We start from the raw sequence: 13,422 nt of genomic DNA, 5'->3' as shown, positions 1-13,422 counted from the left end.
AAGAATATTTTAAACCAGGTCTTAAAGAATTCAGAGAGATGGTATTATAGGAATCATGACTTATAATTTAAAAAAATCAATAAGTACATTCCACAGGCAGAATGTTGTTCCTCCACCACAAGACGCCTGCATCTTTATCTCTAGAATCTGTGACGTTATTTCCTGCCACACATTTCTGTGTCTTATCCTCCTCCCTGGAATCTGAATTTATATGACCACCAGAACTTTGTAGGAGTAGTGAAGGGAGGTTATCTTTAATGAACCCAACAACATCCCTCAAACTCTTAAATCAGAAAAATTTCTCTGCTTGGAGTTGAAGAGATGAGGTCGAAGAGAACATCTCTGTTCATCACACCTCTTGAGGACATCTTTATGCGTAATTTAATCTCATGTTTTGTTCATCATAGCCACTAAGCAAACAAAACCCACTATTAGCTTTGCCAGTGAGAGGACATGTTGAGAAACTGACCTAAAAATGAAATTAAAATTGAAAATCTTTACAGAACTACAAAATGGGAAATCAGTAATGATGATAGCTCACAGTAAAGCATGTCCCATTGCATCACAGCTTCTAGAAGGACAAGGACAAAATGATGAAAGCTGCTTTATTTAGAGCAAGAAGACTAAAAAATTTAGAAGTGCTGACAAGTCAGTGAAAAAGCTTCACCTTTTTGATCTTATTCATGGGAATGTTTGATTTGGGTTGATATGACCATGGTTTATAGCAAGTCTTACACCTGGACACATTTAATAAGGAAATTTAATGTTACTGGTTAGCTGGGCTCGAGCGATAGCACAGTGGTAGGGCATTCGCCTTTCATGCGGCCGACCCGTGTTCGATTCCTCCATCCCTCTAGGAGAGCCTGGCAAGCTACGGAGAGTATAGTGCCTGCACGGCAGAGCCAGGCAAGCTACCTGTGGAGTATTGGATATGCCAAAAACAGTAACAATAAGTCTCGCAATGAGAGACGTTACTGGTGCCCACTCAAACAAATCGATGAGCAATGGGATAACAGTGACAGTGACTGGTTAGCTATTATGACAATAATATTAGACCAAAATTACTGCTTATTCTTAAATATTCCCGGAGTGATTCATTCAAAAACTCATTCTAAAACCTATAAAGTTGATGGCAAATGATATTTAAATTTAGGGACAGTTTTGTTCTATTTAAAAATAAATGCCTTTGAGGAGTCTGGGGAAATAGCACAGTATGGGGAGAAGTTTGCCTTGCATGCAGTTGACCCAGGGCTGATTTCTGATACCCCATATGATCCCTAAGTCTGCCAGGAGTGACCCCTGAGCACAAAGCCAGGAGAATACTGAGAGGTTATCAAGTACATCACTTTACCTTTTTCAGTACTCAGTTGTTGTCCAGCATGAGAATGTCCAATCATCATTGTAATAGTGGTCCCTTCTCTGTCCTAACTGCACTCTCCCACTTCCTGCCCCCTCACTTCTGGTAAGTTTCCTACTATGGACCAGCCCTCCTGGCTCTCATTTCTATGGTTTTTGGGTATTAGTCTCATATTATGTCTTTTTTATACCCCTCAAAATAGTGTATATCTTTATCCACTTGTCAGTTTAGGGCACTCGGGTTGTTTCCAGATTCTGGCTATTGAATATAGTGCTGATGAACACAGAAGTAAAGACACCCCCCCCCTTTTTTTTAATTGAATCACCGTGAGAACAGTGACAAAGCTTTCCGGTTTAAGTCTCAGTCATACAATGATCAAACATCAAACACCCATCCCTTCACCAGTGCACATGTTCCACCCCCAAGAGCCCCAGTATACCTCCCATCCCACCCCCTACCCTGCCTGTGTGGCAGATGATTTTCACTTTGCTTTCTCTTTACTTTGATTACATTCAATGTTTTGACAGAAAACTCACTATTATTATTATTTGGAATTTCCCTCCAACAATCAGACCTGCTGAAAAGGCATCATTTGATAATTTGCTTTCTATTGCTGTTAATGAAGAGCATAAGAGTGTTGTGGCCATGCAGTTTTGGATTTCTGGTATTTTAATAATTAAGTCCAGAGAAATTTTTGCCAGAATCCACTGGGTTCCGAAATTGGTTTGTGTGCCTCCAGGATCATGGCCATTAAGGAGCCAGGGGTACAGACAACTTTTGTGCACTGCTTTTGGGCTGCTAGGGAAATTCCCCGGAACTGTATTGCTGGGTGATATGGAAGCTCAAATGCTAGTTTTTTAAGGAATGCCCATATTGTTTTCTTTAAATGAATGAGAGTCCCTTTCTCCCTGTATCCATATCAGCACTAGTTGTACTTGTTCTTTCTGATGTGTGCCAGTCTCTGTGGCATGAAATGATATCTCTTTGTTGTTTTGTTTTGCAACCTTGTCTTGGCTTGATCTTAGAAAGAAAGAAAGCTTTTAGTTTATCCCCATTGAGAATAATGTTGTGGACTTGCTGTAAATGGCTTTGGCTATATTGAGGAATGTTCTTTCAGCTCTAATTTTGTTGAGAGATTTTATCATACATGGGTGCTGGATCTTGTTGCTTTCCCTGTGCCTACTGATAACATCATAGATTTTTGTTTTTTCTTTTATTGGTATGGTATATTATGTTGATTGACTTGCATGTGTTAACCATCCTTGTATCCCTGGGATGAATCCTACTTGATCATGGTATATGATCTTTCGGATGAGTGGATGGATTCTATTTGTTAGCATTTTGTTGAGAATTTTTGCATCTGTGCTCACCAGCAATATCAGCCTGAAATTCTCTTTTGTGTGTGTCTCTGTCTGCTTTTGGTATCAGGGTGATGTTAGCTTCATAAAAACTGTTTGGAAGTATTTATCTTCCTCAAATGCCCAGGAAAAGCTGAAAAGAATTGACAATAGGTCCTCTTTAAAGGTTTGAAAGAATTCACTAGTGAATCCATCTGGCTTCACTAGGCTTTTGTTTTTGGGGAAAATTTGATTACAATTTTAGATCAATTTATTTTAATTAAAAATAAATAAATAAAGACATTGAACAGCAAATGATCACATGACACATCTGAATTTAATGCAACATAAAATGTCAACTATACTTCAATAAAATAAATAATGTAAAATAACCTTATTTTGCAAGCCTCCATTTAAATTTATATTCAAATTTAATCATGCTTAAATCCAAATTACCCATGCAAGATACAGTTCATTTATAATGGCTAAATCACTTGTATCACTTGTCAACCCATTGATGAACACCCCGTTTGGCTAGGGCTTCGATGACCGCTTCAGTCTCAACAGAATCAAAGGCCTTCTTTTAAATCAATGAACCTTAGACAGAGTGGCATCTTGAACTCTCAAGAAACCTCAATGAGCTTGGTCACTATGTGCATATGGTCGGTCATGCTGAATCCTTTTCAGAACCCTGCTTGCTTGCATGGTTGTCTTTCGGCTAGTGTTCTGCCCATTCTATTCATGATGACTTGAGTGAACCACTTGAAGATGATGGATAACAGGCAGATCGGGCGATAGTTGGTGATGTCGAGGATGTCTCCCTTCTTGCACAACAGAACGGTCCTGCTGGTTTTCCATTGGGACGGAAACTTGTATTCGGACAGGTACTGTGTGAAGAGCCAAGCCAGTGTATTGACAAGTACTGGTGGCAGATTCTTCAGGTGTTTGGGTCTGACCTTGTCTGGACTGGGTGCTGTATGCTTCTTTACTGACAAAATGGCATGTCAGATTTTGGAAGGGAGAACATTGGGAACAACATATCCATCCTACGGAATTTGGTATGTGGGCAAGTGGACGTGGCTATTGAAGAGATCCAAATAGAAGTCGTGAATATCCTCTCCGTTGCTTTTCTGGAAGATGTGATAGATACATCAAGACGTTGGAGGGCAATCATCTGGCAAAGGACAGGCAAGCACTGTTAATACTTTTCCCAGCTTCTGCCACATTGGCCAACACTGTTGCTTTCTCTCTTTGAGGTCTTCCTTTATCACTTCTCTGCACAGCTTTGCGAACTCGGAGATTAGCTTGGGGTTGCGTGAGGCTCGCACCAAACCACGCTGGCAAATGAGCTCGAAAGTTTCTGAAGACAGGCCTGTACTGGGGGCTCTTTTTGGCATATTGAATACGCCATGGGTAGCTTGCCAGGCTCTGCCATGTGGGCAGGATACTCTTGGTAGCTTGCTGGGCTCTCCAAGAGGAATGGAGGCTTTTAGGGCAGCCTCTAATCACCCTTACAGGTGTTCCTATGGTTCACACCATATTTGAACCCCATAAAATATGGTGTGGTAAGTATGGAAAATGGGTATCAAGTGTCTTATGATGTGTCCAGAAAAGCGGCCTGGAGCCTGGAGGCAGTGGAGGTTGGCCAATGAGGTATTTATCTGACTCTGGTAGGGTGGGTTGTCTGGGTGTGATCCCTGGTCACCGGAGATTGGGGGAAGCAGACAAAGGATCTTTGTTTCCAGGTCCTGTTGAGCCTGGAGTCCAAGGTCACAAAGTTCTGCTTTACTTGGTTCTGTGGGGCTTCACTCATACATGAGGCTCTGCCCGAGTATCCGGAAAGTGGCCTGGAGCTTGGCGGTGGCTGAGTAGTGGAGGTATAATGGCTAAATCATTGTATTTAGGGAGGGCTAAATACAATTATTTACCAAGTACCTATATATTTTTTAAGTCTATTTTATATTGCAGCAACATGTTTTATAATAGTGTTAATATTTGCTTTAGGCACACAATGTAACTGACCCACCTGACCCACACTCACTACCAAAATGTGAATCTCTGCCCTCAGTGTCAAGGTCCCTTCTTCTACAGTCCTAGTTCATTTATTTATGTATTTGTTAGTTTGAGGGCCACATCCTGTACTCTGTCTGTCTTATCTCCTATACTATCTCTTTGTCCCAAGTTCTTTCTTTTTAATCTTTGGTTCTGCTTTTTAGTCTAAAAGGCTTTATCGTCCACCAGGAAAAACAAAGTCATGAAATTTGCTAATAAATGGACAAACATGGAGAGTATCATGCTGAGTGAAATGAGTCAGAAAGAGAGAGACTGATCTAGAATGATTGCTCTCATCTGTGGATATAAAAAAGCATAATATGAGACTAACACCCACAGACAGTAAAAAAAAAAGGGCCAGGAGGACTGGTTCATGGATAAAAGCTTGCCACAACTGGAGAGCAGTTAAGAAGGGACCAATAAGACCATGATTGTTGGAAGAACTGAGTGTTGAAAGTAGGAAAGGGATATACATAATAACCTTTCAGTACCTATATTGCAAACCACAATGCCGAGTAGTGTAGGATAACACTGGTTTGTCCTTTCTGCCTTTTCATAGGGAGCTTAGGTTTATTGGTTACTCCAATCACAGTGCTCCTATTCCTCTGTTTATTTGTAACCTCTTTCTTTGTGCTCTGCTTCCCTAACTAGTCAACCACCTTTGTCTCCTAGTCAGACTGTTAACTTGTAAATATTGCTTTTCTCTTGTCCTTAAGTCCTTTGCATAGTTAATTCAGAGCAATATCCTTTTGTATAGATAGACACAAGGAGACCGTTAATGCTATGCTTTTGTAACTTGGGAGTTAATTGACTCCGAATTATATTCCTTCCTGAGCATCTGTTCTCTAGACTTAAGACTCAGTTGCCCTTACTTTCTAGCACCCCAAAAGCAGGGTTCTGATGAGGGACTGGATGGACCCAGGGCAAGCTGTGAGCTACCTTGGCATCAAAATGGACCAGGCCAAAGTACCATAATGCTTAACTATAAGTTAAGAGCATGGTCATGGACAAATTCTGTCATGATCCAAAAATACAAATAGATTTAATTTAATTTAACCCTGCTAAGGTTAGGAAAATTTAATCTGGTCTGAGCTCTGTAGTCTGAGATCTATAGCAAGAAGTCCCCAGGAGAACCACCCTAAAAGCTTAATGTATCTCTTACAGTGTCATACAAAATAACTAATATTAAGAAGTAGAATTAAGACATTAATTAAGATGTTAATTAAGTTATTGGGCTAAGGAAAGAAGAAAAACCCCCAAGTGGCATTTTGCCCTTGAGCCTGATCCTCCAGCTGCAGGTGATCAGGCAGTGTAAAAAATATCTGCCAGGGGGCGGGGCGACCAGGGAAGAGCCCTGGCAGCTCTCCCAGTCAGCCGCCCCCGGGTTCGAGAGAGATTGGTCCCGGGCTCTCGCTGCCCAGAGAGAGCAGCCCAGGCCATGGGGCAGACAGAGGAGGAAACGAGGCCAAGTAGGTTGATTGATCAATTGCTGTTTATTCCATCTTCCATCTTTCTCATCTCCTGCACTCCTAGCTCCGTCCTCTCTCTGGATCTACTGTAGCCCTCTATCTCTTCTCTCCCCTCTTTTTCTCTCCCCCATTTCCCCTAGGCTACACACAGCCAGGTAGCAAAATCAACATAAGAAAGCCCTTCCTGAGAGCTGCCCCTTTCAAAGGGAACACAATCTAGGGGCATTCCAAAGCCCTTCCTAACTGCCAGTAGGCAAAATACCATTAAGGGGCTTTTCTCCTTTTCTTAGCCCACTCATTAACATCTTAATGCTAGTTATTTTTGTATGGACATAGTAAGAGATACACTGAGGCTTGCAAGGCAGCTCTCCTGGCAACATCTTGCCACAGACTCAGACTGCAGCACTCAAGCCAGATTAATTATTCCTAACCCTAGCAGGGTCTGAATCTAGTTATTACTTTTTGGATTATGACAGCATTTGTCCATGACCAAGCTCTTAATTTATAGTTAAGCATTAAGCGTTTTGGCCAGACCCATCTCAATGCCAGGGTAGCACACAACTCACCGCTTGCCCCGGGTCCGTCCCGTCCCTCGTCGGGACAGTGCTTTTGGGGGTGCTAGCAAGTAAGAGCAGCTGAGGCTTAGTTTGAGAGAACAGATGCCCAGGAGGAAAATATCATGTACAGTCAAATGACTCCCAGGTTACAAAAGCATAGCATTTGCTACAGTCTTCCTGTGTCCATACAAAAAGAACATGGCTCTGAATAAACTATGCAAAGGATTCAAGGACAAGAGAAAAACAATATATACAAGTCAACAGAACACTAAGAAAGAAGCTACAAATAAACACAGAGGAATGGGAGCACTGTGATGGGAGTAACCCAATAAACCTAAACTACCTGAGGCTATGTTATCCTACAAGGAAGGTCTTTCATATGTTGATTGTGCTGCAGGACCTGGGGCTGGTTGCTACCCCCAATGCTGAGAGATTGCGAGAGACTAGAGAGACCAAGGTGGTGAGTCATAGGGCAGAGGGACCAAATGAGACAGGAGGAGACAGGAATAAGGGGCTTAGTGTGACTGGAACAGGTCCTGGGGAGAATGGAATAAATGACAACTGATCACTAACCAGCCTGGTCCTCATTTCCTCGTTCATCCTCCCATGGCAGTGGCCATCCTGGGTGGGGAAGTGGCTCGAGACCACCAAGCGCAGGTGGTGAGAGAGAGCCATAGGATTTCCTAGTCACTTGGTGAATACAGAGAATAGGAGATAGGTAGATAGATAGATAGATAGATAGATAGATAGATAGATAGATAGATAGATAGATAGAGAGAGATAGAGAGACAGAGAGAGACACAGACACAGAGATAGACAGAGAGAGAGAAAGGGAGAGAGAGAGAAAGAGACAGAGAGACAGAGAGAGAAGAAGAGTGCCTGGCAACGAGGCAGACTGGTGGTGGGAGTGTGTGCACGTAGGGGGGATCGGCGAGAGTGGCAGGTGGGGAGGTTGATGGGAGGGAAACTGGGGACATGGTGGTGTGAAAATCTATACTGGTGAAAGGATGGATGTTGAAACATTGTGTCACTAAAAACCAATTATGTGCAACTTTGTCACTATGTTTTTTACTGTGGTTTGATTTAAAAAACAAACCAGTACTATAAATCAGATAAAATATTTTTCTGTTTGTCTGTTTTTTGGGTCATACCTGGCTATGCTCAGGAGTTGCTCCTGGCTCTACACTCAAAAATTACTCCTGGTAGAACTCGGGGGACCAGGGGATGCCAGGGATTGAACCCTGGTCAGCCAGGGGCAAGGCAAGTACCCTATGTGCTGTACTATCTCTTCAGCTCCTGCTTTAAATAAAATTATTGATTTAAAAAATAATGTTAGTAGACTTAAACAAATTTATATTTGTCTTATATTTAATTTATTAAATATCTGAGTCATGATTTACATTTTTTAAACAGAAAAGTTAAATGACCATCAGAAACAGAAAAAATAAACTGTATAACACTTTAGAAAATATTTTTCAAGAACTGTTAAATTGTAACACCATTTACTAATATCTCAATTATTGTAGTAGTGGCATGATTTTATAATATTAAAATAAATTTCACCATGAGGAAGTGTACTTAAATAATTAAGGAGAAAATTTATGTTTTCCTAGAGGTGGAAAAAGTATCTTTGTCATCGGTACTGTCTCAAAGAAATTTATGAGCCACCAGCTTAAACTGCCTAGATACAGAACCCTTCAGAGGATTCTCTACCAAATGCACATATTTTTGTTATAAGTAAAATGCAGTCTACACTTTCTAAGGGTTTTATTATATCAAGAGAAATACAGTCTATATACTTTGTGTCTTTTATCTCATTGGTTTCTTTTCCAATCTCTTAGAGATCTTTAAATTTTGAAAGTAAGAAAGTAAGCTAGTCCTAAAGTTGTTTTTAAGTTTTATTAAAGGCTCATTTCCTCTTACTTGGTTCACACCCTAAGGGAAGAATTCCAGGGGAGGAGACAGGAGACGATTGTCCTTGAAAACCTAAGTATAATCAGTGCAATGGTATTCCACTGGGAATGATTATTATTTTTTTAATCACACACAGTTTGTATTAGTGGATGACAAGTGTCCAGATATCCAAATTTCTTTGAGGGGGTGTTGTGGGGAAGTGGGGTATGGAAGAGTTTAGGCCATACCTAGTGGTGCTTAGGACTTTCTCCTGACTCTGCATTCAGAGATTATTCCTGGGCATGGTGTGTGTGTGTGTGTGTGTGTGTGTGTGTGTGTGTGTGTGTGTGTGTGTGTGTGTGTGTGTGACATGTGGGACATAGAGATTGAACCCTATCACTCAGGGCCCCAAACATACAAAATTGTTTTTTCCTTTTTTTAAAAAAATGTTTTTGGGGCCACACTGGGCAGTGGTTAGGGGTTACTCCTGGCTCTGCACTTAGGAATTACTCCTTATTGTGCTCTGGAATCCCTATATGGAATACCTGGGATGCAACCTGGGTTGGTGAGTGCAAGGCAATGCCCTATCCCTGGATTATTGCTCCAGCCCCACCCAAGGTTCTTAGTGTCAGATGCTTTCCTTTTGCCAGTGATATATGTCATATACTCTGAAGGACAAACTGCTGCTCAACTTATTCTTAGTCATATTATCACATGAATTCACCCTTACCAAAGTTTTAGATGTATCACTCATAGATAATAGATCACTGTATCATCCTGTTGTTCATCGATTTGCTCGAGCGGGCACCAGTAATGTCTCCATTTGTCCCAGCCCTGAGATTTTAGCAGCTTCTCCTTACTCATCTTTCCCAATGACTGGAGACTTTTTCAGGGTCAAGGAATAAGACCTGTTATTGTTACTGTATTTAGCATATCAAATGTGCCACAGGGAGTTTGCCAATTTCTTCCATGTGGGTGGGATGCTCTCGGTAGCTTGTCCGGCTCTCTAGAGGGACATAGAATATATATCAGAGAATAAAAGCAAGTATGTTAAAACCAAACACATGTGAGCTGCTTTAGGTACATCAGTGGGCTAGACTATTAAAGGCCGAATTCTTCTGGGAGCTTTGTTTTATATAGTCTCTGGATCTTGGACATGGATGGGATTACATGGCACTGGGGGCAGTTTCTGGGTGTGACTGCCAAGCTACTGGAAAATGGGGCGTGTGGGTGGAGGAGGCCCAGTCCCTATCCAAGTAGGCTTGGAGATCTCAGCCCTGGGTTCAGCATGCCTGGGTTTCTCTGCTGGTTCCTTCATGTGTGAGCTCATCCAATGTGTGGAGAGATAATAAATACACTTTCCAAAATAATTGTTTTAAATAAAACACAGAAGTCTGTGATTTAAAGAAATCTTTTGAGAGCTATCTTGGAAAAATGTTTATTTATTTATTTTATACTATGGGAATGGGCTGGAGCGATAGCACAACGTTCGCCTTTCATGCGGCCAACCTGAGTTCAATTCCTCCGCCCCTCTCGGAGAGCCTGGCAAGCTACCGAGAGTATCGAGCCCGCTTGGCAGAGCCTGGCAAGCTACCCGTGCATATTGGAAATGCCAAAAGCAGTAACAATAAGTCTCTCAATGAGAGATGTTACTGGTGCCCGCTCGAACAAATCGATGAGCAACGGGATGACAGTGATAGTGACAGTGATACTATGGGAAAAAAAATAGCAAATTATATTTTAAAAATAGAGTGATCGTATCTGAGTCTATATCTTTCCCAAATTAGGTCTTTGCTTATTTCTAACATATTGTATATTTTAGCTTGTAAACAAACATATTTTGCAAGTACAACTTTATGAGTTTTAAAAGATACCTTGGTAAAGAAATGGCATCACAATGGTTTAATTCCCCAAGGTGTAGAAGACTAAGCCCCAGACGCTTCACACCTTAAATACTAAATGCAGTTATACAGAGCATATGTGAGCAATAAATGATGTTATGCAGCAAAGAAAAATAAACTGTGAATTAGTGGTGTTAAAGCAAAAACCTTTACATTGCACACTGATGCTAATTAAGTCCCAATTAAAGATGAAAGTGTTGCATTTTTAACATTCATTCAAATGAAATGAAGCATGAAAAGAGATATAGTGGGCTGTCATAATATTTTTCTTAGAAATTAACATTTCAAGATAATATCCACTAGTACCCATTGCCAGGGCTGGAGCGATAGCACAGCGGGTAGGGTGTTTGCCTTGCACATGGTCAACCTGGGTTTGATTCCTCCACCTCTCTCAGAGAGCCCAGCAAGCTACCAAGAGTATCTAGCCCACACAGCAGAGCCTGGCAAGCTACCCTTGGCATATTGAATATGCCAAAAACAGTAACAAGAATAACAAGAAGTCTCATATGGAGACATTACTGGTGCCTGCTCGAGCAAATTGATAAACAATGGGATGACAGTGACACTGATACAGTGATGCCCATTGCCAAAATTACAAATAAGGATTCAAACTATTGTCTATGACTTCAAAGTGTCTAAACGAATCAGAAGTACAAACAGTGGGAAGACCATACCAAGATACTGACATAGTTGGAAAGAAATGCAGAAAAGCTGGTACTTTTAGTAGCCACAATATCTGATATGGTTGCCATGAGGAAATGACCAAGGCAGAATAGGAAAATCTATGACTATAAAGCAATGAGTGCGTCAGAGAGGACAATGAGAGATACACTGGGATGAAGGGGGGAAAGAGAAAAGATAAGGAGGAAGAATGACAAATCAGCAAGCCTACAAATGGAATAGTTAATCTCAGATGAAGTCCTTCCTGGAAATACATCAGAGAGCAGAGCAAAGCACAATAACATATCCAAAGAAGGAAGGGAAAATCACTTCTCACTACAGGAATGTGAGGAAACAGCTTTCAACATATCTATTTATCCTGCATGAGAGAAGCAAATACAGTGAGAAGACTGAAAAGGAAAAAAAGATGGTAAAACTGCTGAAAAACATCTTTCCCTGCCATGCTTTATGACCTCAAGCAAGTAATTCTAAACTGAAGTGCTACTATTTTGTAATATGCAAAACATGTAAGATGAACTAAATGACAATTAACCATTGACCCTTCCCGAATCAGTATATCCTATTTATAAGAATTTGTTTAACTCTGACAATTGTTTGTAAAGGACATTTGTCAGGAAGAGCCATTCCAGCAGGGACTCGTGGCCCGATTGTGAAAGATAATCCAGTAAAGAGACAAGAACTGTCAGTGATCCTTATGACCAGACCTTCCATATAGGAAGGAAGAAAAGGGTCAATAAGATAGAATTTCAGAAATATGGAGGTATTGCAGGAACTTCTGCATATTTCAGAGGAAAAATAGGTGTCTGAAAGTAACCTGGACATCATAAGAGAGGATGTTTTGGGAAAAAAAGTAACATCTCTTTTCAGATATAAAAGGAATAAATTGGGTGAAAGGAGAAGGCAAGGGAAGAAATTAGAACTTTGTAAGATAGTCCAGTTGCTTCAAATGCAGGATTTTCTTTCCATTTGATCATTGACAGTAAACTTGGTTATGTTAAGACAGCAACAAAATTTACGATTGCTATTTTCTCTCTATGTGTGTGTGTGCATGTGTGTGTGTGTGTGTGTGTAAATATATATAGATATAGGCATAATGCTCACCTTGTGTCATGAATAGTGTTAAAAAGAGACAGGGAGGTGCAATAAAAAACAGAACAATCACAATCTCTTGATAGTTAAAAATATCCATGTCTAAAAGGAAATTATTCTGTATCAGGCACAACATATATTTCCAATTGAATAGGCACATACATACTCATACTAGAAAAAGCATTAGTTTGGAAAAGTCAACCACACTGAGTGTTGTAAAATCGCCATCATCTGATGAAGGTGAAGTTGAAGAAACTGACCAGAAGATGGCAACACGGAACTTTGTATTGTTTTGTAATTAAAATTACTGCAGCCAGAAAAATCAAACTGCTAGTATTTAGTCTTCATGGCAGATAAGAAGAAACAGTTGTTGCAACAATTAGATATTCGTGAACAACAGTGAGATTGACACACCTCAAAGAAAAATTTAAACAGTTTATGGACATGGATGTGGGATCCACTGCTGTTGGAAATGTCAGCTGGTTCAACCTTCTTGGAAAAACACTATCAAAATTCTCAACATACTTTAACTTTCATCTGGTCCAGTAATTGCAACTATGAGGATCTTCCCCAAGGACCCAAAAACTCTGCTCATAAAAGACACCTGCACTCCTATGTTCACTGCAGCACTATTGGTGTTAGCCAAAATCTGGAAGCAACACAAGTATGCAACAGATGACTGGATAAAGAAACGATGGTACATCTATGTAATGGAATGCTACTCAGCTATAAGATGAAATCATGACATTTATCACTAACTGGGTGAAACTGCATCATGATGAGCAAAGGAAGCCAGAAGAGAGACAGATAAAAATTCAATTAGAAATATTTTAGAGAAGAAGAAAAGTGTCTGCCATAGAGGGGGTGTGGTAGCTGGTGGGACACTGGGGTCACTGTTGGTGGAAAACGTATCCTAGTGGAGGAATGGGTGTTGAAAGATTATATGACTGAAACCTGACCATGAGCAGCTTTGTAATTTTGTATCTCTGGTGATTCAATTTAGTAAAGAAAGAAGGAAGAAAAGAAAGAAAGAAAGAAAGAAAGAAAGAAAGAAAGAAAGAAAGAAAGAAAGAAAGAAAGAAAGAA

Source organism: Sorex araneus, chromosome 4 (assembly GCF_027595985.1).
Source record: "Sorex araneus isolate mSorAra2 chromosome 4, mSorAra2.pri, whole genome shotgun sequence".
In the NCBI taxonomy this organism is placed as follows: domain Eukaryota; kingdom Metazoa; phylum Chordata; class Mammalia; order Eulipotyphla; family Soricidae; genus Sorex; species Sorex araneus.
Note: the sequence above shows the minus strand (reverse complement) of the source record.